The sequence below is a fragment of the Lutra lutra genome, chromosome 10 (assembly GCF_902655055.1).
Source record: "Lutra lutra chromosome 10, mLutLut1.2, whole genome shotgun sequence".
NCBI classification, from domain to species: domain Eukaryota; kingdom Metazoa; phylum Chordata; class Mammalia; order Carnivora; family Mustelidae; genus Lutra; species Lutra lutra.
In genome coordinates, this window is record NC_062287.1 from 42,177,818 (window position 1) to 42,202,867 (window position 25,050).

Below are 25,050 nucleotides of genomic sequence, written 5' to 3' on the forward strand. Positions count from 1 at the left end.
GGAGCCAATCGTGTTGCCTCCTGTTGCTTCTGCCCATTATATCTCCTTTAGATACTGCAAAGTAATAGGACCTTTTTATACTAATCAGCATGGTCAGTCTCCCTTCAGTCTTTAATGGCACTTGGAGCAGATCTTTCCAGCCTGTTATGTATCTCCTTACTTCCCAGCTCTGGTGGTTACTTTTAATTTTGGTTTCTGGTTCCAGAGAAAACAGAAAATTTGTGACCTTCCGCATCACAATCCAGTGGACATCAGGTCAGATTGTGTTTGATTTTGCAAATTATTCACTTCAAAATTAATCAGAGCTCCATTAAATGGTTCCTTTCATGGTATCAGGAATATTAATCATGGGAGAATAATGGTAATGTGAGCTATTACTTTCTGAATATTAATCATGTAAATGCTTTTTGTGGCATATGTCCTCCAATCTTTTCAGCAACTCTGTCAATTATTTCCATTTTAACTTTGATCAACTAAGCTTCAAGACCTGAGCTCTGGTTATTTTGTGTTCTCTTTCACAGTCCCTAGGAAGAGGAAGAAGAAGGTAGCATTTCAGAGTCCATTCAGGCAAAACATAAAACATAAGTAGAACTCAGATTCAGAACCAGATAAGGAAGTCCCATTTACCAAGTTAAATTATAAGCAGCAACCTCGTTGGGGGATGCCCTTGGCCTAGGGCATATTATTAAATCTCAGAATTTAGAAATATCAAACAGAAACTGGAAGATGATGATTATAATGGTAGGATACACACAGTTAAGGCACTTTGGGGCAGGGGAGGTCTAGCTAATTTTATGCAATTAGGATTATTTTGTTGCCAACCCGTTCATTTTTTAAAGGGGCAGATCTTGACTTCTACATTTGATGCGTTGTGCTCGTCCACCATTGTGGCTCACAGTATTTCTGTCCCTCAGTCTGTGATTTTTTTCCTCTCCTTTTGAACCTTGTGTGCTCATTCTCAGAAACCATGCTAAGCCTTGCTCCTACTAGGAGCTTAGCTTAAGAACATGCACTTCCCTCCCCTCTCATCTATGAAACTTTTATGGTTATATACATAAGGCTTTTACTGTACGCAGAGATTTTTCTAAGAGCTTGACATGATTTTTCATATACCCTTCAGAGTGATCCTACAAATTAGGTACCCTTATTATCTCCATCACATCAGTTTGAAAAAAGGGGCTTAGAGAAGTCAGGTAACATATGTAAGATTTAAAAATAAATAAGAAAAATTAAAATTTAAAAATTAAATTACACAAGTAACTTGCAAGATTTAAAAATAAGAGAAATTAAGGTTGGGGCACAAGCCTGTTTTCTTCTAGAGCTCAGGCTCTTGAATATGCAATGGTTTACTGCCTTTCCTATGTAGCAATAAATCCCATATCATGGAAGACAAACTTCTGTATAGCAAGGTCTTTAAGCTTTTACCCTTGATAACACCAAAGGAAAGTTTTAAGACCACATTTTATATATGTTCTCACATACTGTTAAGTAGATCCAGATTATTTTAATCAAAATTGTAAAGACTTTCAGAGGATATAACTTCAGATATATTGCAAATAGTTCAAATGCAAAACTAAAAATTTAATACCATGCTTTAAAAATGTATCCACCTCATTCACTATACCCATATCAAAAATACCTAAACAAACCCTATTATCACGTGTAATTTTATGAGGTTTCCTTTTTGGACTTCATCTCACCTTCTATTTTCCCACAGAAACATTCCTAAATATTATACAAGATATGCATGATTAAAAAAACCCAACTTCTCTGGGGCGCTTGGGTGGCTCAGTGTGCTAAAGCCTCTGCCTTCAGCTCAGGTCATGATCCCAGGGTCCTGGGATTGAGCCCCCCTTCGGGCTCTCTGCTCAGCGGGGAACCTGCTTCCTCCTTTTTCTCTGCCTGCAATGAGCTGAGAGAAATAGTAGGTACTACTGAGGAAGCCTCCATTTGTGCCAGATTCTGTAGCTGGTTGAGCCTCTACCTTTGGCTCAGGTCATGATTCCAGGGTCTTGGGATCAAGTCCCACATTGGTCTCCCTGCTTGGTGGGGAGTCCGGTTCTTCCCCTCTCTCTCCCCCTGCTTGTGTGTGCTCTCTCTCTTTGTGTCATATAAATAAATAAAATACCAATTAAAGAAAAGAAAAGAAAAATATACTTGGGAGCAGGACCTAGAAATAAATTTCTTTAACACGTTCTGTACCATGTATCCTATAGAAAGTCTTGGTGAACCTGCAGTAGTGTCTATCCCAGTTTGAAGGTACTGCCATAGAGAAAAGATTTTTAGAGCTCTGAGGACCTAACTTTAAATTCTGTTACTAACTTTTGTCAAGATAGCTATCTTTTTTTGAGCCTCAGTTTCTTCACTGGTAAGAGAGGGAATAATTAATGCCCATCTGGATTCTGATGAGGAATGATTTTGATTGCTGGTGTGATACAGCTAGTACAGAATCTGGCACAAATGGAGGCTTCCTCAGTAGTACCTATTATTTCTCTCAGCTCATTGCATTTGATCAATGGATGCTTATCATGAAAGCCACTAACCAAGAATATGAGACACTTTCACTGCATAAAATTCTCTCTTGCCACAACTACCCACCATCAGGACCCATCCTAGCACTGGACACCTCTCCCCTTCCTAAACTCCATGGCTCTACAGACCCCGCCTGCTGCATGCCCTCATCCAAAGTTATGGTGATCTTAGGAAGTGGGATTACATTCCTATCAGAGTTCTCGGCAAGGCTTAGTATTTCTCTGCTCACTTCTTTGGCTAATTTGCCAGATATCGCATCTGGGAAAGCCTCCAAAGTTATTAAGAAAGGGCATCTGAATAAGAAGCACATAGAGTTTGTCAGACTATTGTGATATGCTCAGAAATAGTTCAAAGATACATGTTGAACAAACACCCAACATCTTTGTATAGGAACAAGATTATTAAATAGATAAACTTATTATATTAACTCTTTTAAATGAACTGTGCGTATCGTTTCTTCAAATAGACTGGAAATGTCTTAGGAGGAGGGACCAAATATTTCACTTTGATTGTCCACAAAGACAGAGGCTCTCACATCTTTGTATTTGAAAGAAAACCAAATACAAAATATGTTAAAATCCTTCACTTACACCAGTCTATAAAGACTGGGAATAGGAAAGATACATTTCTCTCCATGAAATCTTTTTTTTTTTTAAATTCAATTTCTCTCCATAAAATCTTAAGGGACCCTCAAAGAGCTCTAGTCTGCTGCTTGTTAAGAGACAAAATAGAGAAAATGTCATGGACTTGAATAGTGTGAAGATTTGAATAAATGATTCTCTATTTTACTTCACACAATTCATTTTTTGGCCAGTAAATCACCTTGGAAAAATAAGAAAGGATTACACTAATATCAGTAGGTTCTCTTGCTGAGAACTTAATTCTCTTTTGGAAGAGCAAGTCAAAGAGGAAATTCCAGGCTGAAATAAAAACAGTTTACACATCAAGCTTTTGAAATATCTCTTATGTATGTGATCTCGTTTTAATTCCTGGGGCTACCTGTGACATAAATAGTATCACTGTCCCAATTTACAGATGAGACAACTTAGATAACTTCTTTTTTTTTAAGATTTTATTTATTTATTTGACAGACAGATCACAAGTAGGCAGAGAGGCAGGCTGAGAGAGAAAGGGGGAAGCAGTCTCCCTGCTGAGCAGAGAGTTTGATGCAGGGCTCAATCCCAGGACCCTGGGACCATGACCTGAGCCGAAAGCAGAGGCTTAATCCACTGAGCCACCCAGGGGCCCCAAGATAACTTCTTATATAGAAGTTATACATATATTACTTACCACATCTAAATTCAAGCTAGTCATGGAAGGAATCAGGGAATCGAAGATAGCTCTGATTGGTTTCAAACCTGTGATTTTCAGTACACTGCAGTTGGGTTGTACCTGTGCTGACTTGCTGATTCACCCTGGAAGCCCCTTTTTCCTGTGGACTAGCAAATGAATTTATGAGCTTGCTGTTTACTTGTATTAACAGCAAGATCCTGAATGGGTGGCTGCTTAGCTCTTGTCCAAGGATTCCCCAGGATGGGAAGTCCTGTAAGCCAGAGTGGTTCTTGTTAGCAGTTGCAGATGCCAAAATGGCTCCCAGTTCTTCATGAAGGGCAGTGACAGTTGCCCAAAGTACTCTGGGTTAGGCCTTCAAGTCTGTGTGCTGCGTTCCTATGGGAAGTCAATAACCACAGTTTCTGGCTGATCCTAACAACACAAAACTTCATCTCGTTAATCCGTGTCTTTTCTCTTTCATTTCCTCCCCAATAGTACTCTGGAGAGTTTTTCTGTTTGTTTGTTTGTTTGTTTGTTTGTTTTTTAATATTGAAGCGTCTCTCCAACCCTTGGAGATTGAGATTTAATTGGTAGAGATTGGGGCTCAGGTACTTGGAGTTTTAAAAACACCCAAGTGATTTTAATGTGAAACCAGGGTTGAAATTCACTGATTTAAGTTAAATTGCTTTCCATCCTCCAAACCTGAGCTCACAGTTTAAAAACTTTGCCTCTGAATGTATTATTTCCTTCACTTGAAATTTTCTCCTCCTATATTCTGGAAGCTCAAAAATGCTTCTGCCTTTAAAATCACACACCACACACTTCTGCCTTAAAATATTTTCATGTTGTAGTGCCTGGTGGCCCAGTCAATTAAGCCTCTGACTGTTTTGTTTTGTTTTGTTTAATTTTTTTTCAGTGTTCCAAAATTCATTGTTTATGCACCACACCCAGCACTCCATGTAATACGTGCCCTCCTTAATACCCACCATCAGGCTCACTTAATACACCCCACTCGCCTCCCCTCCAAAACCCTCAGTTTGTTTCTCAGAGTCCACAGTCTCTCATGGTTTAGACTCTTGACTTCAGCTCAGGCCATGATCTCAGGGTTGTGAGACTGAGCCCCGCTCAGAGTGGAACCTGCTTGAGATTCTCTCTTACCTTCTCCCTCTGCTTCCTCCCGCTTATGCGCGCGCTCTCTCTCTCTCTCTTAGAAAAAATAAATTTAAAAAATGAGATAAAATATTTTCATGCTGATAACAGCTCCAACATGTACCCTTGAAAATAATGTTTAAAAAAATTAGCAACTACTACATGGCAGGCGCTGAATGGGCATTTTCACATACATCGTCTTGTTTAATTCTGTATGCTCCTTTCTAGGAAGTTGGGTTATAGAGGTTACACTTCATCATGCCTAGTAGATTTTGAAATGTGAAAAAGTACATAGTTAAATCTTCAGAACAGAGTATATTTATTTAATTTAATTTTATTTTCAGTGCATCTCAAACCTCTTTTAATACTAGAGTTTCAGTGATATAAATGGAGAGAAGAAAGCAAAAAGATAGACAAAGGTACATTAGTGTTTTTGAAGATTGAAGCAAAGTGACTGTCTGGCCCCTGGCTACATTCCCCCTAATTAGTCTCCTAATGTGCAACTTAATTCAGGAACTATGAAGTGCATAGCCTCACAAGGTTATACCCAATGATTTTGAGGGGTTGTATTTCATGGCTGAGTACTTTTTTTTTTAAAGATTTATTTTATTTTATTTATTTGACAGATCACAAGTAGGCAGAGAGGCAGGCAGATAGAGAGAGGAGGAGGAGGCAGGCTCCCTGCTGAGCAGAGAGCCCAATGCGGGACTCGATCCCAGGACCCTGGGATCATGACCTGAGCCAAAGGCAGAGGCTTTAACACTGAGCCACCCGGGTGCCCCATGGCTGAGTACTTTAACAAAGGCTTATACTTTAAACTACTTACAGCAGAAATACAATATTGCAGATCAAAAAAAAAAAAAAAAGATCTTGGCTGTAAGCAGGTCCCTAAGTATAATGGAAGCATTAACTTTCAATCCAATTTCAAGATTTCTCAAATAAAGTTCTAGTTCTACAACCATAAATGTAATTAATTAACATTTATGTTTATTAGAAAATACTTTTAATTTGACTCAGGAAATTCCTTCAGCAAGAGGGAATGGAGCAATGAAGCAAATGGAGCAGGGGATGATGGCTTCTTACCATATAATTATTAGATGGATAGTTAAGGTCACAAATGCTCAACAAATTCCATGGTTCTCAGAAATATGGTCCCAGAGTCAGCAGCATTAACCTATAAATTTGTCAGAAATGCAAATACTCTTGCCCTCCAGAGAACTATTGCAAATGAAATCAGTGGGATTTACCATTTGCATCAACAAGTCTTCAGGCAATTCTAATGCACACTAAAGTTTGAGAACCACTGCTTTAATTATTTTCGTTGTTTATACAAAGACTATGGGTAAGTAGTCATAGTCATCTCCCTAAACTCAATAAAAGAGAGAAACAGAATTATTTCATGTGTCATCACTTTAAATTGTTTGTTGTTTTCAATATCAGACTAATTTCACCTGTTAGTAACTCAGTGTGTGGGTGTTGTATATGTGCATGCACGTATGTGATCATTTTCTTTTCATACATGTTATAAATACACAACACATATATAATTTACATTATCTCACTATTTTTTTCAGCATTTCTTAGATCTTATCTCCAGTTTATAGACACATCAATAAAATGATTTTACACATCAAAGATGATTGTCCATTTCTTCATTTAAAATTTGTCTGAAACTTATTTTTAAGGAAAATTTTATAATTGGTTTCTATATTCTAAGATTAGATTTGTGTGTTTGGCAAGACAGGAATACTGAACCACAGCAGAGTCATTTAGTTCACCAAATTGCACAGACTGAAATAAGCAAAGACTTTTATAGACAAAGTGTTATTCAAGCTGTATTATCTTTCCTGTTCTTCACTTACGACTGAATTGATAGTAAGTGGCACACTTGGTGTATTTCACTGGGTATGCTAAAAAATTGATGGCATACTAATGCTAGCGCCAACTATTTTCAAAGCAAAGGTATGGTAACCAACCATCCTGGTCCTTGTTTGCCCCACACTGTTCTGGTTTTAGCGCTGAAAATCCTGTGTCATAGATGCGACAGGTTTCACAAGCATGCAACTGAGTGTTCCCCACCCAGAACTGCCCGTACTTGGCTTAATGTTCTGCTGTTGCTACCTAGAAATTCTTAATATTTTTTGAACAACGTGTTCCATATTTTCATTTTGCATTGGGCCTTGCGAGTTAGATAGCTAATCCTTGTCCTGGGAAACCCCATAATCCTAGTCAAACAGAGATGGTTAGTCACCCTCCAAAGGTTCTATATAACATTCTGTCATTGGCGTGACTTAATAGAGCAATTCTGTGAAATACAAGTTAAATGATTTAAATGCGTCCTACTATCTTACTTATGCCTTGATTTTTAATTAGGCAAGATCATTTTCATATGCAAGTCACAAATTACCTATATATCTATGACTTTCTATAATGAATATTTTAACATGTTTGCATTATATTTTATAGTTCGCAAAAACACTTTCAGGCACATTTTCTCATGGGACATTCCCAGCAGTATGTTAGCAAAAGATTAATAACCAAATCTTAAAGATTTTATTTATTTAAATGACAGACAGAGATCACAAGTAGTCAGAGAGGCAGACAGAGAGAGAGGAGGAAGCAGGCTCCCTGCTGATCAGAGAGCCTGATGCGGGGCTTGATCCCAGGACCCTGGGATCATGACCTGAGCTGAAGGCAGAGGCTTTAACCCACTGAGCCACCCAGGCGCCCCAATAACCAGATCTTAGGAGGGAAATATGGGGAAGGGGCAGAATATGTTGTTTTGTAACATCTGTCAATTTTCATGGTGTAAATATTCCTATGATTGTTAATTTCAAGGTATCAACTTGATGTCTTTGAGTAAAGAGTAGAGAAAAGATACTTCAGCTATCACAGCAGACATGAGTCAGCTCCAACATGTGACTGGATGTTCCTCACGTAGGGGAGGTAGAATAGGTACCACCATGCTTCCAGTGCAAATGAAAAGTTTGTGGCATCTAGGTGACATTGAAGATCACATGCTTTTTGAGTGGTGAATGCCAAAACTATCTCTTCAATGTTCTCGTTCTAAATTCCGTGTTCTTCCCCTTATGCCATTCTTTCCTTCTCATCACTCATATCTATATATTTGTGTGTAGGAATTATTGCCATGAATGTAAGAGAGCATCAAATAAAGTTAGTTGTAGGGAAGCAAAATTAATAAAGATTCTTACTTAAAGGTAAGTTTTCTTTAGTTGAAGTATATGTGACATACAATGTTATATCAGTTTCAGGTGGTCAACACAGCAATTCTGCAAGTCTATGTCATGCTATGCTCACCACAAGCATGGCTACCATCTGTCACATTACAACACTATTACAGTACTTCTGACCATATTCTCTGTGTTGTACCAAGGTAATTATTGTTAAGATACCTTTGATTAAAATCACTTGAAAATATGATTGAATCTTTCACAAGTGTGTTTGCATTTTCAACCTCCAATTTCAACTAGAGGCTTGTGCTTGCATATCGCAAAGCTTCCTCTCCACAATTTAACTATAATAGAAACATGATTGATATATTTTACTCACCTTTGTTGCTACTTAGTTACCACTTGGCAACAAAGATTTTTGATGTTACAGCACTTTTGATTTCTGTGTGGTAGGCACGAGGCTGTTTTCCTAATGTTCTTATGGAATCTAATCCTCATAGTAACTCTGTAAAGAAGATATCATCAAGCCCACTCTCATGTGGGAAAACTAAGATGGAAAAAAGTATGGTGGTTTATCCAAAGTCAATCAACTGGTAAATGACAGAGTCAGGATTTGGGCTAATTATCTGTTAGATTTCAATGCTCTGCTCTTAGTCATGCTGTAACTCTTAGTTGATATAGAGCTATCAGTTGTACTAAAATATAAAATCACTGACATCACAACACATTTTCCTAGTTCCAGCAGTATCCTTGTTTCCTTTAATTCTTTTCAGTGAAAAAGCTGAGACATCTGATCCAGCCCAGTTTTCCATAATATTCTCTTTCAAGATTGAGAATGCCCTATCATGGTGGTTCCCACTCTCCCTCTTTCTTTGGATGAGTACTTTATAAGCTTCTGATCACAGGACTTCAGATGGTATACAGTTAGCTGAATCAATCAGATTCCTGTCATAAGACAGAGAAGGCTGGCATTCTCTGGGAGTGCCACCATTACAGAAGGCCAGATGTTTACCTCCTTAAGCCCCATGTTTGTTTCTGTCAAACTGAATTCCCTTACTGAATTTCAGAAGTTTGTAGAAGGGTTTAATTCCATCTCAAAGTCTGACTTTAAAAGTCATTTTTAGTAGAAAGTATTATCATGTTGTTACATTTTGGATGTCAACTCAGTTTAGGATTAATACTCCCTGAAATAATTTTTGTCCACTGGAGATCTAAAACACTAGTCTACTCCATTGCTTAGAATTTGGTTTGTACATGGAACTAGAAAATAAGCATGCAAGTCAGTAACTTTATTATTTAGCAAAATTTTCCCATTACAGAGACTCTTCTAAGTAATTTATAAATAGTAACCCATGTAATAGCCACACAAAGTAGTTATTGTGATTATCCTCACTTTGGAAATAGAGGATTTCAAGTAAAGACAGATTAAACTTACCAAGAATCATCTGGCTATAAGTGACAGTATCAGAATTTTAACCCAGGCAATCTGATTCTTAACCTCTACTCTCTATTTCCTCTAAAACTTTGTTTCTTTGTTTGAACAACTTGGGGACATAACCTCCCCTGTTGATGATCTGGTTTTGCTGCCTATTATCTGTGTGACCTGGTCAAGTTATTCTGAATCTCAGTTCCCTCATTTCCAAAATAAGTGTAATAATAAAGGTGGCATAAAGCTTTAGAGAGGAACAATTAAGATAATGGATCTGAAAAGTTTTTAGGAGTAAAAAGTAGGGCTATATTGACACCAGCAATTGTTATTAATTATAAGGAGTCTCTGAGAATTTATAAGACTATTTTGTTAAGATATTGGAAAGAGTTTGTAATTTTTCCCATTTTATTTTTCGTACTTTATCTGACTTACTCCAACTCATCCTTGAAAATATCAGATCTTCAAACAGAGTATCTCTAACAATAAACACTTGGTTAGATCTTTCTATTTAATAACAATTATACTTCCTTCTTCTTAATAATTTATTTTCTTTGGATTAAATTTATGTATTTATGGTCCAATTTTTAATCAGACTATAAGATCCAAGAGAGAAGGATCTGCATCATATTCAAGAGTCATTCCTAGGGTACTACACAAAGTTGATGCTTTATCTACTTTATCTATTGAATAAATAAATACATTATATTTTTTTCCCTTTTCAAACATGTAACTCCAGTTGCTAGCATAATTTTAAAATAAGTTAAGCTAAAAAAAAAAATAAAGTCAGTTAAGCTAAAATTCTTAGAATGTGCCTCTAATGTTCCTGGGTTTATGATAGCGTGAGATGGATCATGGCTCTGAATCTGGCTTTTATGTTTTTATTGAATAGGCCATTCTCTCAATATTCTCCTGATGCAATAAATAACTGTATATAGAGAAAGGGTCAAGGAGCTTGTATGAAAAATAGTTATGGTGTTGTTCCACCTGGGAGAGATAACAGTAGATGTTAGGAAAGAAGAGAGGGGTGATATACTTCATTGAAAAAAACACATAAATTAAAAAAAAAGAAAAATCACACAAATAGAAATAATTATTCATCCATAGGTCATGGGATACATTTTGAGAGATGGTATTGAGAAAGAAGAATATATAATTTTTTAATGGCTAGGGAGAACAGAATTTCATGGCCTTCTTCTACTTGGTGGAAAATGGGATAAAGTGGGAAAATATTGTATAAAGGTTGGTGGGAAGAAGAAAGCAATAGCAAGTGAGAACAGATAAATTAGGAATTAAGGCTTCATTGTGAGTCCAAAACTAAAACCTCCAGCAATTATTAAATCCTACAGAAGAAAAAAATTGAAAAGGCTCAAAAGGAAAGACAACCCACATCCATTCATTGTGTTCACAAAACCTATTTCTTTGAACTCTAGATGTACGATCAACCTCCTATTTAGGTGTGGCCCTGTGAATGAACTGGGGCTAATGAAACATGGGCAGAAGGTAGGTAAACCACTCCTAGGCTTGACCCATATACTGTTCCCTTAGGATCCTCCAAACACTCCCTTCTCTTGTCTTCTAAGAACATGCAGAAGATCCACCAGAGAACTGAGGGAGAGTAGGTAGAATCACTAAAATAGCCACATGACAGGCCACTCCCCAACCATTATTATCCAAACTGGACTTGGCATGAGAAAGCAATCAATCAATTTTTATTAGTTAGACCACTAAGATTTGGGGCTTTGTTTGTTATGGCTCTAATGTCTTAGTCCGTGTGGGCAACTGTAACAAAGTATCATAAACCATGTGATTATAAGCAAGAGAAATTTATTTTTTACGGTTCTGGAGGTTGTAAGGTGAGGGTGCCAGCATGGTCAAGTTCTGGTGAAGTCCTCCTACAGTCTGCACACTACAGTTCTGGTTGTATTTTCACGTGGCAGAGAGCAGAGAGGGAAGCAAGCTCTGTTGTGACTCTTATAAGGAGACGAGTCCTATTCATGAGGGCTCCATTCTCATCACCTCATCTAATCCTCATTAAATCCCAAAGGCCCACCTTCTAACACTTCACCTGGAGGGGAAGATTTCAACATATGAATTTGGGGGGACACAAATATTTGGTCTGTGCATTCTAGCACCTTACTCTAATTACCTAAGTTATATAATAAATTCTCCAATTTAATAACTTGAAAGTTCTGGAATAAAAGAATATTTTGGTACTTCACTTACCACTACAGGTTTACTGTTGTCTTATATGACACATAGTAGACAGAACATACTTGATGTTCATTAACAAAAAACACTAAGGAAATTATTTCAACAAGCACTAGGGAAAAGGATCATAAAGAAACTGGTATTTTCTTCACCAGTACTAGTTTTCTTCCTTTTCCTAGTAATAAATATCCTAAATGTAGTGGGGCACATGGCACTAGCTGGAGATGACATTTTTCAATTGCCCTTGAGAGCTAAGTGTGGCCATGTCTGTTTGACCATAGAGATAAAACAGAATTGATGAGAGACACTTCTAGCTTATGTTAGAAGGGAAATGGACACACATTTAAAGGGAAACGGACACACATTCCTCTTCCTACTTTGTGCTCTTCTTGCTGATTAAGATGAAGATATTAAAATGAAGATTTATTTATTTATTTTTAAAGATTTTATTTATTTATTTGACAGAGAGAGACACAGCGAGAGGGGGGAACATAAGCAGGGGGAGTGGGACAGGGAAAAGCAGGCTTCCTGCTGAGCAGGGGGCCGGAAGTGGCCCAAAGCAGCTTGATCCCAGGACCCTGGGATCATGACCTGAGCCAAAGGCAGACATTTAACAACTGAGCCACCCAGGGGCCCCTGAAATGAAGATTTAGAATGTCTAGATGTTGGGAGTCGAGGATGGTAGAACTGCACTACCAATCCTGAATTATCTATTTCTGTTGAAGTTTCATGATAACAAAAAAACAACAACAAAAAAAAACAAAAAACAAAAACAAAACAAAACACAAAAACCCTGTCTTTTTTAAGCTGAATTATTTGGGTTTTCTTTTTACAATATTTTAAAGTGAGCACTAATAAAGGGAAGGAGAAATAAATAGATTAATTCAGCAATATCTTATGGAACTAATGACCTGTAGAATCTTGGAAGGCATACTTAGAGAGTAGTTGCTTTTGGCTTCTTATCCTTAATTATCATATTTCAAGTATCTCTGCCTATAAAACTAATCCTTTTTATCAGTATATTCTCTTCTACTTATTTAAACACTCAGATAATAATTCCAAGTTCATTAATGTTCAAAGCTTCTATTGATAACTCAATTACTATGAGACAACTATCACAAGATTCTGAATTTACTGGAGGATGAAAAATAAAAATTAATAGAGTTTGGGTTAAATTATTGATAAAAAGATAATAGATTTCAAATACTCTGAATAAATCTTTAAAATTATTTTCTTCATGGGCATCTGGGTGGCTCACTGGGTTCAGCCTCTGCTTCGGCTCAGGTCATGATCTCAGGGTCCTAGGATGGAGTCCCGCATGGGGCTCTCTGCTCAGCAGGGATCCCGCTCCCCTCGCCACCCTGCCTTCTGCCTGCCTCTCTGCCTACCTGTGATCTGTCAAATAAATAAAATCTTAAAAAAAATAAAATAATTTTCTTCATCACAGTATAACAGAGGCTTCCCATATTTAACAAACCATTCTTATTGAGACTCAAATGAACACTTGGAGATAGGTAGTACAGATATATCACCTCCATTTTGTAGATGAAAAGATGTGATATGTGAATGTAAATAGCTTACCCAGGGTCTCATGTCTTGAGTTCTAGGGATCTCTTTGCAAGGATGGTAGTATACTTGTCAAATTTCTAAACATTTCCAATTGAGATTAGGAGCTCAGAATTCAGTATTGATTTTGGATTCTAGCTCTGCCACTTATGATTGATGTTGCTATAAGCAGATGACCTTGCCTTTCTGACATACTCTTTTTTTAAATCCATAAAATGGGGATAATAAATAAAACTTACCACTTAGGATAACATTGATAAAAGGTAGAAAAAAATGTTTACTAAAGTACCTAACATTTAGTAACCTCTCAACAACTGTTAGCTATTGGTTTTTTTAAGTTTTAGTTTTAAGGGAGGATAGATTTATAGCATAATAAAAATGTACAACCCTAGGGAGTTCCATTAAGATTATTATTTTATAATTTCCTTCTCTGGAGCACAATATAATAAAAATTGGATGGCATCCCTAGAGTTGTATAAGCAGCAACCTTAATGAATTTTTTAAAAGACCTTTTTATCTCACACATACTTGGCATTGTAAACAATCTACTACTTCACATGTTTGCCCCTGGATCTAGCTAAAGCTCTATTATAAATTTCCACTGAAATCTATAACCAATGAACTAAATAATCACTTTGGGATATTCTCCCTTTCTTTTTAAAAAGTTTTTATTTAAATTCCAGTTAGTTAAAGCATAATATTAATTTCAGGTGTACAAGTTAGTGATTCAGCACTTCCATACAACACCTGGTACTCATTGCAAGTGCACTCCGTAATCCTTATCACCTGTTTTACCCATCCCTCCCATCCAACTCCCCTTTGGTAACCATCAGTTTGTTCTCCATAGTTAAGACTTGGTTTGCCTTTCTCTCTCTCTTTCTTCATCCCATGTTCATTTGTTTTGTTTCTTAAATTCCACATATGAGTGAAATTATATAGTATTTGTCTTTCTCTGACGGATTATTTTGCTTAGCATAATAATCACTAACTTCATCCCTATCTTCACAAATGGCAAAATTCCATTTTCTTTTATGGCTGAATAATATTCCTCTGTGTGTGTGTGTGTGTGTGTGTGTGTGTGTGTATGTGTGTGCGCGCACGCGCACGTACCATATCTTCTTTATTCATTCATCAGTTGATGGGTTGTTTCCATAGTTTGCCTATTGTACGTAATGCTGCTATTATAAATATTGGGGTGCATGTATCCCTTTGAATCAGTGTTTTTGTATCCTTTGGGTAAATATCAAGTATTGCTGGATATTGGGTAGTTCTACTTTTAAATTTTTGTTGAACCTCCATATTGTGTTCCACAATGACTACACCAGTTTGCATTCCCAACAGTGCAAGAGGGTTCCTCTTTCCCTGCATCCTCATCAACACCTGTTTTTTCTTATGTTGTTGATTTTGGCCATTCTGACAGGCATGAGATGGTATTTCACTGTAGTTTTGATTTGTATTTCCTTAATGATCAGTAATGTTGGGCACACTTTCATGTGTCTGGTGGCCATCTGTATGTCTTCTTTGGAAAAATATCTATTCATGTCTTCTGCCCATTTTTAATTGGATTTTCATTTTTGGGAGGTGTTGAGTTTTGTAAGTTCTTTATATATTTTGGGTACTAACCCTTTATCAGATAGTTTATTTACAAATATCTTTTCCCATTCCATAAGCTTCCTCTTAGTGTTGATTATTTCCTTCACTGTGCAGAAGCCTTTTATTTTTTTTTTTAATTTAATTTTATTTTCCCAGTGTTTCAAGATTCATTGTTTATGCACCACACCTAGTGCTCCATGCAACACATGCCCTCCTTAGTACCCACTACCAGGGCCTCCCATCTCCCCACCCCCCTCCCCTCCCAAAACCTCAGTTTGTTTCTCAGAGTCCACAGTCTCTCATGCTTCTTTTCCCCCTCCGATTTCCCCCAATTTACTTTTCTTTTCCTTCTCCTAATGTCCTCCATGTTATTCCTTATGTTCCACAAGTAAATGAAACCATATGATAATTGACTCTCTCTGCTTGACTTATTTCACTCAGCATAATCTCCTCCAGTCCCGTCCATATTGATACAAACGTTGGGTATTCATCTTGTCTGATGGAAGCATAATATACCATTGTATATATGGGCCATATCTTCTTTACCATTTGTCTGTTGAAGGGCATCTTGGCTCTCTCCACAGTTTGGTGATTGTGGCCATGAAGCCTTTAATTATGATGAAGTCCCAATAATATATTTTTGCTTTTTTTCCCCTTCCCTTGGACACATCTAGTAAGAAGCTGCTATAGCCAATATCAGAGAAGTTATTTCCTGTATTCTCTAGGATTTTAGTGGTTTCCTGTCTCACATTTAGGTCTTCCATCCATTTTCTTTTTTTAAGATTTTTATTTATTTGAGAGAGAGAGAGAGAGAATGAGAGAGAGAAACAGAGAGCACGAGAAGTAGAGGGCCAGAGGGAGAAGCAGACTCCCCCACTGAGCAGGGAGCCCAATGTAGGACTTGATCCTGGGACTCCAGGATCAGGACCTGAGCTTAAGGCAGTCACTTAACCAACTGAGCCACCCAGGCGCCCCTCTTTCATCCATTTTCAATCTATTTTTGTGTGTGGTTTAAGAAAGTGGCCCAGTTTCATTCTTCTGCATGTTACTGTCCAGTTTTCCCAGCACCATTCATTGAAGAGACTCTATTTTTCCCATTGGATAGGCTTTCTTGCTTTGTCAAAGATTAATTGACCATGTAGTTGTGGGTTCATTTCTGGATTGTCTATTCTGTTCCATTGATGTATGTGTCTATTTTTGTGCCAGTACCATACTGTCTTGATTACTATAGCTTTGTCATGTAACTTGAAATTTGGACTTGTGATTTCTCTAGCTTTGCTCTTCTTTTTCAAGGTTGCTTTAGCTATTCAGGGCCTTTTATGGGTCCATACACATTTTAGGATCATTGTTCTAAATCTGTGAAAAATGTTGGTGGTATCTTGATAAGAATTACATTAAATGTCTAGATTGCTTTGGGTGTATAGACATCTTAACAGTTTTTGTTCTTCCAACCTGTGAGCATATTCTTTCCATTTCTTTGTGTCATCTTGAATTTCTTTCATCAGTGTTATAGTTTGCAGAGTGTAGGTCTTTCACCTCTTTGATTAGGTTTATTCTAGGTATCTGATGGGTTTTGATGCAATTGTAAATGGGATTGATTCCTTAATTTCTCTTTCTGCTGTTTCATTATTGGTGTGTAGAAATGCAACAGATTTCTGTACATTAATTTTGTATCCTGCGGCCTGACTGAATTTGTGTATCAGCTCTAGCAGTTTTTTAGTGGAGCCTTTTCCAGTTTTCTGTATAGAGAATCTTGTCATCTGCAAATAGTGAAAGTTTCATTTCTTCCTTGTTGATTTGGATGCCTTTTAATCTTATTGTCTGATTGATGTGGTTAGGACTTCCAGTACTATGTTAAATAACACTGGGGAGAGTGGACATACCTGTCCTGTTCCTGACCTTAGCGGAAAACTCTGTTGTTGTTTTTTTTTTTTTCTCCACTGAGGATGATCACAGCTGTTGATTTTTCTTATAGCCGTTATTATGTTGAGTTATGTTCCCTCCAAACCTACCTTGTTGAGGGTTTTTATCATGAATGGATGTTGCACTTTGTCATACGCTTTTTCTGAATCTATTGAAATGATTATGTGATTTTTATTCTTTTTTTTTTTATTAATGTGATCATGTTATTGATTTGCAAAACCCAGGAATGAATCCCACTTAATCATGGGCGATTTTTTTAAATGTATTGTTGGATTCGGGTTGCTACTATTTTACTTAGAATTTTTGCATCTGTATTCATCAGGGATATTGGCCTGTAGTTCTCTTTTTTAAAAGTGGAGTCTTTATCTGGTTTTGATGTCAGGGTAATGTTGGCCTCATAGAATGAACTTGGAAGTTTTCCTTCCTTTTCTGTTTCTTGGAATAGCTTGAGAATAAATAATCACATTGATCCTCTTAAACTTAACAGTAAAGAAGAAAAGGATAATTATTCATAGTCTCTGGCATGAAATTGATTGACTCTAAAAAGATGGAGACTAGAGTTAATCCTTGTTATTTGTACGTGTAACATTTTAATTTTAGGCCAGATTTTCCCAAGTAAGTGTTTGAAATGTATAAATCAAAAGAGTTTAAAAGAGTATTTGGAGAAATAAAATGTATAAGGTGATGGTAATGATGGGATCTATGGTCCAATTAGTCAGAAATTTTTCTAGTTAAACAAATCAAAACAGCTTTCTATACTGTAGAACTTCTCAGATTTCTTATTCTAGGATGTGTTAAAAAGAGTATGTCCCATTTATTTTTCCCAAATACTTTAGTCTAATGATCAACTTTTCTATTTATCCTACTATTTACATATCTCCTTAAAAGAAAAATAGATTTTTCATAGATTATTTAGACTATGTATCTCAGATTCCCAAGGCTAATGACATATAACCTTTTACATTTTTCTTCAAACCAGAAATTTGACAACTGCAGGACTTAAAATAGGAGGAAGGCTCTTTCTTAACCAGTGAGCTAGGCTAGTCATCTACTTAGCCATTGCCTCATTAAAATGTTTCTGGTCTTACTTCACTATAACATAAACAGTAGCTATTACGAATTTATATGGAAACTTATTCCTCCATAATATATGACTATAAAATAAAACTAAATATTAATGCTGTTTGTATAAATCAAAACAAGGTAAGGATATCTAAGAAGGATGGTTTGTAAGCTAATAAAGACGTTTTAGAGGTATTTGCAAAATTAGAGATGCAGGTATTTTTTGGTCTACTAGAACCATGATGTATATTTAAGGGAATTCTCTGTAAACAATCTATAGATTCAGATGAATTGTATACCAGTTATTGGGCAATTACTTTATTCTCTGGGCAATAATTCTATTAATCTCAAACTGGCAAGAAAAAAAGTGATAATAGCTATTTGTGGAATGTGACACTTAGAATAAAATCTATATTATGTTTGTCCTAAGCCTGCTTTCTCACATATCAATAAATGTAATATTATCTTGGATGGTGCTACTAATTGTATCTCTTGATTTATGAATAAATGCTAGCACACAAAAGTATCATCAATTTCTTGACCAAAAGGACTCAAAATTAGGGTCTTTTATCACATCCATCTATTTAAAAGTAGATTTCAAATATTGGTCTAAAAATGTTTGTTTGTTTCTTGGTTTTGTTATTTTTTAAATTAAAGTTGAAATTTTCAGATAATTGTAGATTCACATACAATTATAAAAAATTATAAGGAGAGATTTGATGTGCACTTTATTCAATTCCCACAATGGTATCACCTTGAAAAACTATACTATAATATTACAGTCAAAATATTGCCCATGTAATAGTCAAGATAGAAGACACTCATATAGTGAAATAACTTGTATGAAGGACTATGGTTTTCTTTCTATCCTTTTTTTTAAATGATATTTTCCTGTTAACTTTATGTTATTAACTTCTAGTTTAATTCCATTTTGGTAAGAGAATACAATCTGTATGATTTCACTTCTTTTAAATTTGTTAAGGTTTGTTTTTTGGTCTAGAATATGGTCTATCTTAGTCTATGTTTTGTGGGCTCTCAAAATGAATGTTTATTCTTTTGTTATTGGATGAAGTGTTCCATAAATGTCAATCAGATCCTTTTGGTTGATGGTGTTGTGAGTTCTTCCAAATTCTTGTCAATATTCTGTCAAGTCTTATAAGTTGTTGAGAAAGAGGTATTAAATTCTCCAACTGTAATTGTAGATTTGTCTATTTTCCTTTCAGTTTTATCAGCTTTTGCGCCATATATTTTGGAGCTCATTTGTTTGGTGCATGCATATTTAGGATTGCTATATCTTCTTGGGAGAATGACTCATTTATCATTATATGATGAGCCTCTCTGTCATCTCATTGTTACTGCCCACTGATGGCCTTTTTCACTAGAGCGTGAGATTTACTTGGTGTGATGATTTTTGTCTGAATCCTAAACATTTTGGGTATTATGTTCTGAAACTCTGGATCTTATTAAACTCTGTTTTAACTGGCTTTCTCTAACTCAAGTCCAGTAAGGGAAGGGGAAACAAAATATTGCCTCATAAATGTAATGTGGGGATAGAAGTCTGGTTTCCCCACCTGACTTGTTCTCTAGGAAGCCTCTATACTTTCTGGCTCTGAGAGGTAGGAATGCCTCATTACTGCCCCCTACAAGACCTCCACTAACACTGCAGATTGGAAGGCCTCAATATCCCCGGGATTGGGACACATAGTTAGTCTGTTAAGGATGAAGTTCTAGTCACCCCAGCTAACATTTACTAGTATGAGTGGGGATTCTACCACATTTCTTTTTTTTTTTCCTTTTCTTTCCTTTTCTTTCTTTTCCTTTCCTTTCCTTTTTTCTTTTTTCCTTTTTTTTTTTTTTTTTGTATTTTTATTGTTTGAATGGAGTATAGTGGTTATTGCCTAAAAACTTTCTTCCCTATTTCTTTTGGCTAAAGAGAGCAAATATTTGTTGCTCTTTAGTTTGTTTTTGTCTTTTTCTAAACTTCTTACTATTTCCAGGCTTCTTCAGCTCTAGATCTTGGATATATGAGGCAAAAAGAAAGCACAAGGGACTCCTTACCACATCAAGAGGTCCCAGGTTCTCTAGCAAGTCTGCCTTATCTTCACCATTTGTATTATTCTGTTTTATGTACAATATACAGAGATTTTGGTTGTACTGAGAGAGGGGAATAAGGAAATGTGTATCTACTCCCCTTTCCCAGAAGTGGAAGTCTATGTACATTTATTAGTTTGTTGACTGATTCTTCTGTATTTTTGGTCTTCTAAAAAGTCCATTGTTTTTGCACAATGATTTCTTCTAAGATACCCACACAGAGCGGAGTGATTAGTGCTGGGCCATAGAACAGAAATATGATTGAGAGGATATCAGAGACCAAAGTTCTGTTCTGGTAACCTAGAGAAGCCAGAAAGGAACATACATATGTAATACTTCTGCTGCACTCTTAAGTATGATGGTTATCTAGAAGAAAAGCAGTTGTGCCATTGTTTGCATTGAGAACTGAAATAACCATGCTTTTTATGGAATCCATTTCTACCTGAATGCCCAACTGAGACATAAACTCTGGTTATTAAGACTTAGGCATTTGGCAGAAATTTTCTTGATATTGAACAAGATAAGTATGTCACTTAAAAGAAAATAGCTGATGGGGGCACTGGGTGGCTCGGTAGAGTTGGTTAAGCCTCTGATTCTTGGTTTAAGCTCAGGTCATGATATCAGGATTCTGCAATAGAGCCCCACATTGAGTCTCATGCTCAGGGGAGAGTCTACTTGAGATTTTCTCCCTCAATATCACTGGGTAGTGATCCTTCCACTCTCTCTCAAATAAATAAGTAAATCTTAAAAAAAAACCCCAAGACCTGATGATAATGTTTTGCCCATGATAAAATTGAGTTTTTAAGCAAAAATTAGAATTATGAAAAATTTAATCCCATCACTGTAAGCTCAAGAGATTCTCAATACCTTTAACATTTCTGGATGAATGTGACTTTTTGATATTAGACATATTTCAAAATATGAAAGATCAATAAGTCCAAGGGAACCCATATTTTGCAAGTGATATGTGCTTGATATTAAAAATAAATATGGGGGAATCCCCTCATAATATAAGATAGATTTTAATAGGTTTAATAAAAACTTCATTTTATGGCTTCATATTTGACAATGCAATTCAACTTTAAATAAATTACCGTTTGTCAAGTTTGGGTTTATAAAAAAAATTAAGATCCACAATTACTGGGTCCCTGGGTGGCTCAGTGGGTTAAGCCTCTGCCTTCAGCTCAGGTCATGATCTCAGAGTCCTGGGATCGAGTCCCACATTGGGCTCTCTGCTCAGCAGGAAGACTGTTCTTCCTCTATCTCTCTCTCTGCCTGCCTCTCTACCTACTTGTGATCCCTCTGTCAAATAAATAAATAAAATCTTTTAAAAAAATCCACAATTACCAGAATATATTTTTAAAAATATTTCTGCTTATTCTAATTTTATATATGTGTGAGGCTGGGTTTTCTTCAGGTTTTTCCACCAACACCATATCATAATATCACTGAGTGTAGAAGCAGACATAGAATCCAGATGTCTTTTTTTTTTTTTGCAAAAATATTAAGAAGTGGCATGCCACTTTCCATTGTTTTTTCAAAATATATTTAATATATTTTCAATATACTTAATTATGTTATTTATATGGATTTAATAATTTTTGTTATTTTAATGAATCAAATATTTTCTTTTTTTTTAGTTTTTAGTTTTAAAAATGGTAAGTGACTATAGATATAACCCACATAACAAAGTTTTATGGCGTTCTCCATATTTTGTAATAGCTGTAAATAGATAATGAAGCCAAAATATTTTAGACTTCCCACTGTAGAAGATTACAAGGCAGTCCTTCATAAGACATAGTTACTTTGTCTTTGTGTCCTGAAGTCTCTCAACTCATATTTGTTAAATAAACAAATAAATGTATAAAAATAGAATCCTGCTTTTTCTTTGCAGTGTTTATTACTAATGAGTGCTGGCATTTTCCCCAAGATTTGTCCCAAGGAAGTGAAATTTCCATATGTCCTAATGCCTGACTCTACATTTAGAACAGGTGCATTATTATTTTGCTCCTTAAAGATTTTCTGTGACCTTAAATGGAAAATAAGATTATCCTTCAGCAAATAGCCATTTTCGAAAGTGAATTCAAATGACGAAAAAATAAATAAATCTATTATGAATAAATACATATGAGGAGGACTAGTAACTTACTAAATTATAAGGGAAGTTGGGACAACTATTGCAAATCACAAGGACAGGAGTAAAGAAAAGGAAACATTTCATGTGTATATAATAGGAGCTAGGTGTGTGTATATTCTCACAATAGCCTAAACAGGTTGTTATTAAATAGATTTTTAAAATGAGGAATGTTCATAATGTTAAAACCAGTACTCCTATATATTGTTACACGCCTTCAAAATCAGTGTTTCGGGGCGCCTGGGTGGCTCAGTTGGTTAAGTGTCTGCCTTTGGCTCAGGTCATGATCTCAGGGTCCTGGGATCGAGCCCCACATCGGGCTCCCTGCTCAGTGGGGAGCCTGCTTCTCCTTCTCCCTTTGCCTGCTGCTCCCCCTGCTTGTGCTCTCTCTCTCTGACAAAGAAATAAAATATTAAAAAAAAATCAGTGTTTCAATCCACTTTATAGAGATCTGGGAAGTTCTTCTCTCTCTCCAGTGTAGCTTTCCATGATGGTGTTTGCCAGTACATAATAACAGTATCTCTTAATTCATAGCAAAGATGACACATGCCTTAAATAAATTTCTTTACTTTCTCAATATTCACATTTGGCAAAGACAATTTGCATAGCATTACAACAAGTCAGAGAGGGTAGAAACTGAAGAATCGTTTAAAACTGTTTAAATAAATGAGGACTGGGGCGCCTGGGTGGCTCAGTGGGTTAAAGCCTCTGCCTTCAGCTCAGGTCATGATCCCAGGGTCCTGGGATCGAGCCCCACATCGGGCTCTCTGCTCCGCAGGGAGCCTGCTTCCTCCTCTCTCTCTCTCTGCCTGCCTCTCTGCCTGCTTGTGATCTCTGTCAGATAAATAAATAAAATCTTTAAAAAAAATAAATAAATAAATAAATAAATAAATGAGGACTAACACTCCAATTTGTTTTGTTTTGGTTTGGTTTACAAAGAGATCTCAGGATATGTCATTATCACATTTGTTGCTAAAAGTTTACTGAATATCAAGCAATCATATCCCAACACTCTAAACTATTTGTTTTTAAGGTATTTTTTTCTGAAAAAAAAAACCAAAAAAACAAAAAAAACAAAAAAACAAACCAAAACAAAACTGTGAATTTCTACTACCCAGATGTCTGAACAATGACACTAAGTCTAAAGAAATCTGTTTACACAAAATTTAAAGTGCCCCTTAATGGTCAAACAGTCATAGTTTCTACCAGGCTATCACTATATCCTGGCTAGAGAGTTTCTAACAGCCAGATAAAATAAATGTATTCTGACCTCAATTCTGACCTCACCACCTTCCTGCTTTGGGGAAAAAGGCACTGATTAAGAATTTAACATACATTTGATATATAGGAATTACACTTAACTTATATTTTATGAACCTATTTCGTCAGTATTGACTCTACCCTGAGTGCAGCTAATGCCCTACATCTCTTAAACATGTATATATATCCACAAAGCATTCTCCATAATATAACAGTCCTTATTTTATATCAGCCTTTTAAAAAGGTAATGTTATATCCTGATTTAAGAAGCACATTCAAAGCAAACCCACTTGGAAAGTAATACACAGGATACTTATTTGAATTCCCTACATGTTATTGGAAGGGTCCTAATTTCCCTGAGAATTTGGAGTAAGGAGAAAAGAGGCTACCCTCAACTCAAATGAGTTGAATCAGCTCATTCAACTGGAGGCAGACACACTGTTTTCTAAACTCATTGGAATAACTACTTAAGATGGTGCCTTAGTTTGATCAATGAATTTTAAATATCATAGGACTATTGTCAAGATTAAATCATATAACATGTACAAAATGAGAATGTCTGGCACACAGACATTTTTATTTTTATTATTATGATCAGGAACACTGTCTGATCCAAATACCAATAGAGCTGGCAAGGTGGTAATTCTGGGGAGGTCAGTAACCCAGGCATGGAAAAGTTTTCTTGTTCTAAGCTTCTCAAAATTTTTTACCTCTGTTCTGAGTCAGTGAACACCAATCTATACCAAGCTATTCAGCTTTCCGATTCCCTCCTGATGGGTAAATGTGTGCAGGAGAGGACTGGAGCCTTCCCATCATTAGAATGTCTCATCCCACTGAAACCATCTCCTTGGTATTAAGATTTATACAGTTGGTCTCAATAGAATTTAGTTTTTGAGTCTGTATGATCATTTCTGGATGTCCTAATAAAGTCCATTTCTCAAACACAGACACTGAAAACACAGTCATGTGAGACTTCACTCTGACTTGCCTTTCTCTTCAAACATGCACATTGCTACAGAAGGTCATTCAAAATGCCAAAACTTCCATTTTCTTTCAGTAAAGCCCACAGCTATTTTTCTTTTTTTTTTTTTCTTTCTTTCTTTCTTTCTTTCTTTCTTTCTTTCTTTTTCTTTTTTTTTTCTTCCTTGAACTGCTTCTCAAGAAATCCTAGTAAATGAAGAGGTGAGAGGCTTCTCAATGATATGTTTTTTGTTTGTTTGTTTGTTTTGTTTTTATTTGCCAGAGAGAGAGAGGGAGAGAGAGCAAGCACAGGCAGACAGAATGGCAGGCAGAGGCAGAGGGAGAAGCAGGCTCCCTGATGAGCAAGGAGCCCGATGTGGGACTCGATCCCAGGACGCTGGGATCATGACCTGAGCTGAAGGCAGCTGCTTAACCAACTGAGCCACCCAGGCGTCCCTCAATGATATGTTTGTCAGTCACAATAAAATCGGGTTGAAGGGCTGCCAGAAAGAAAAGTTCTGGAGAATCACAGTAGCAGGTATTTTTGAAGAGCTGTTATAAGAAGACAAACTAGATTTTTTAATGGTGTATAGCTTAAGAGGACAAAACAAGGACAAATTATGAGAAATCGATGGAAGAGCGATTCAATCTCATAACCATCCTCACTGTGTTTCTTACCT

The 25,050-nt window shown here is 36.3% G+C and overlaps 2 protein-coding genes across 3 annotated transcripts in view; one reads left to right on the forward strand and one right to left on the reverse strand.

Moving 5' to 3' along the window:
- The window catches only part of TYR (tyrosinase), a 97,203-nt gene that overhangs the window by 55,333 nt on the left and 16,820 nt on the right, over window positions 1–25,050 (reverse strand). The gene's annotated exons all lie outside the window — the stretch shown is intronic.
- Window positions 1–25,050, forward strand: part of GRM5 (glutamate metabotropic receptor 5) — a 704,461-nt gene that overhangs the window by 26,905 nt on the left and 652,506 nt on the right. The gene's annotated exons all lie outside the window — the stretch shown is intronic.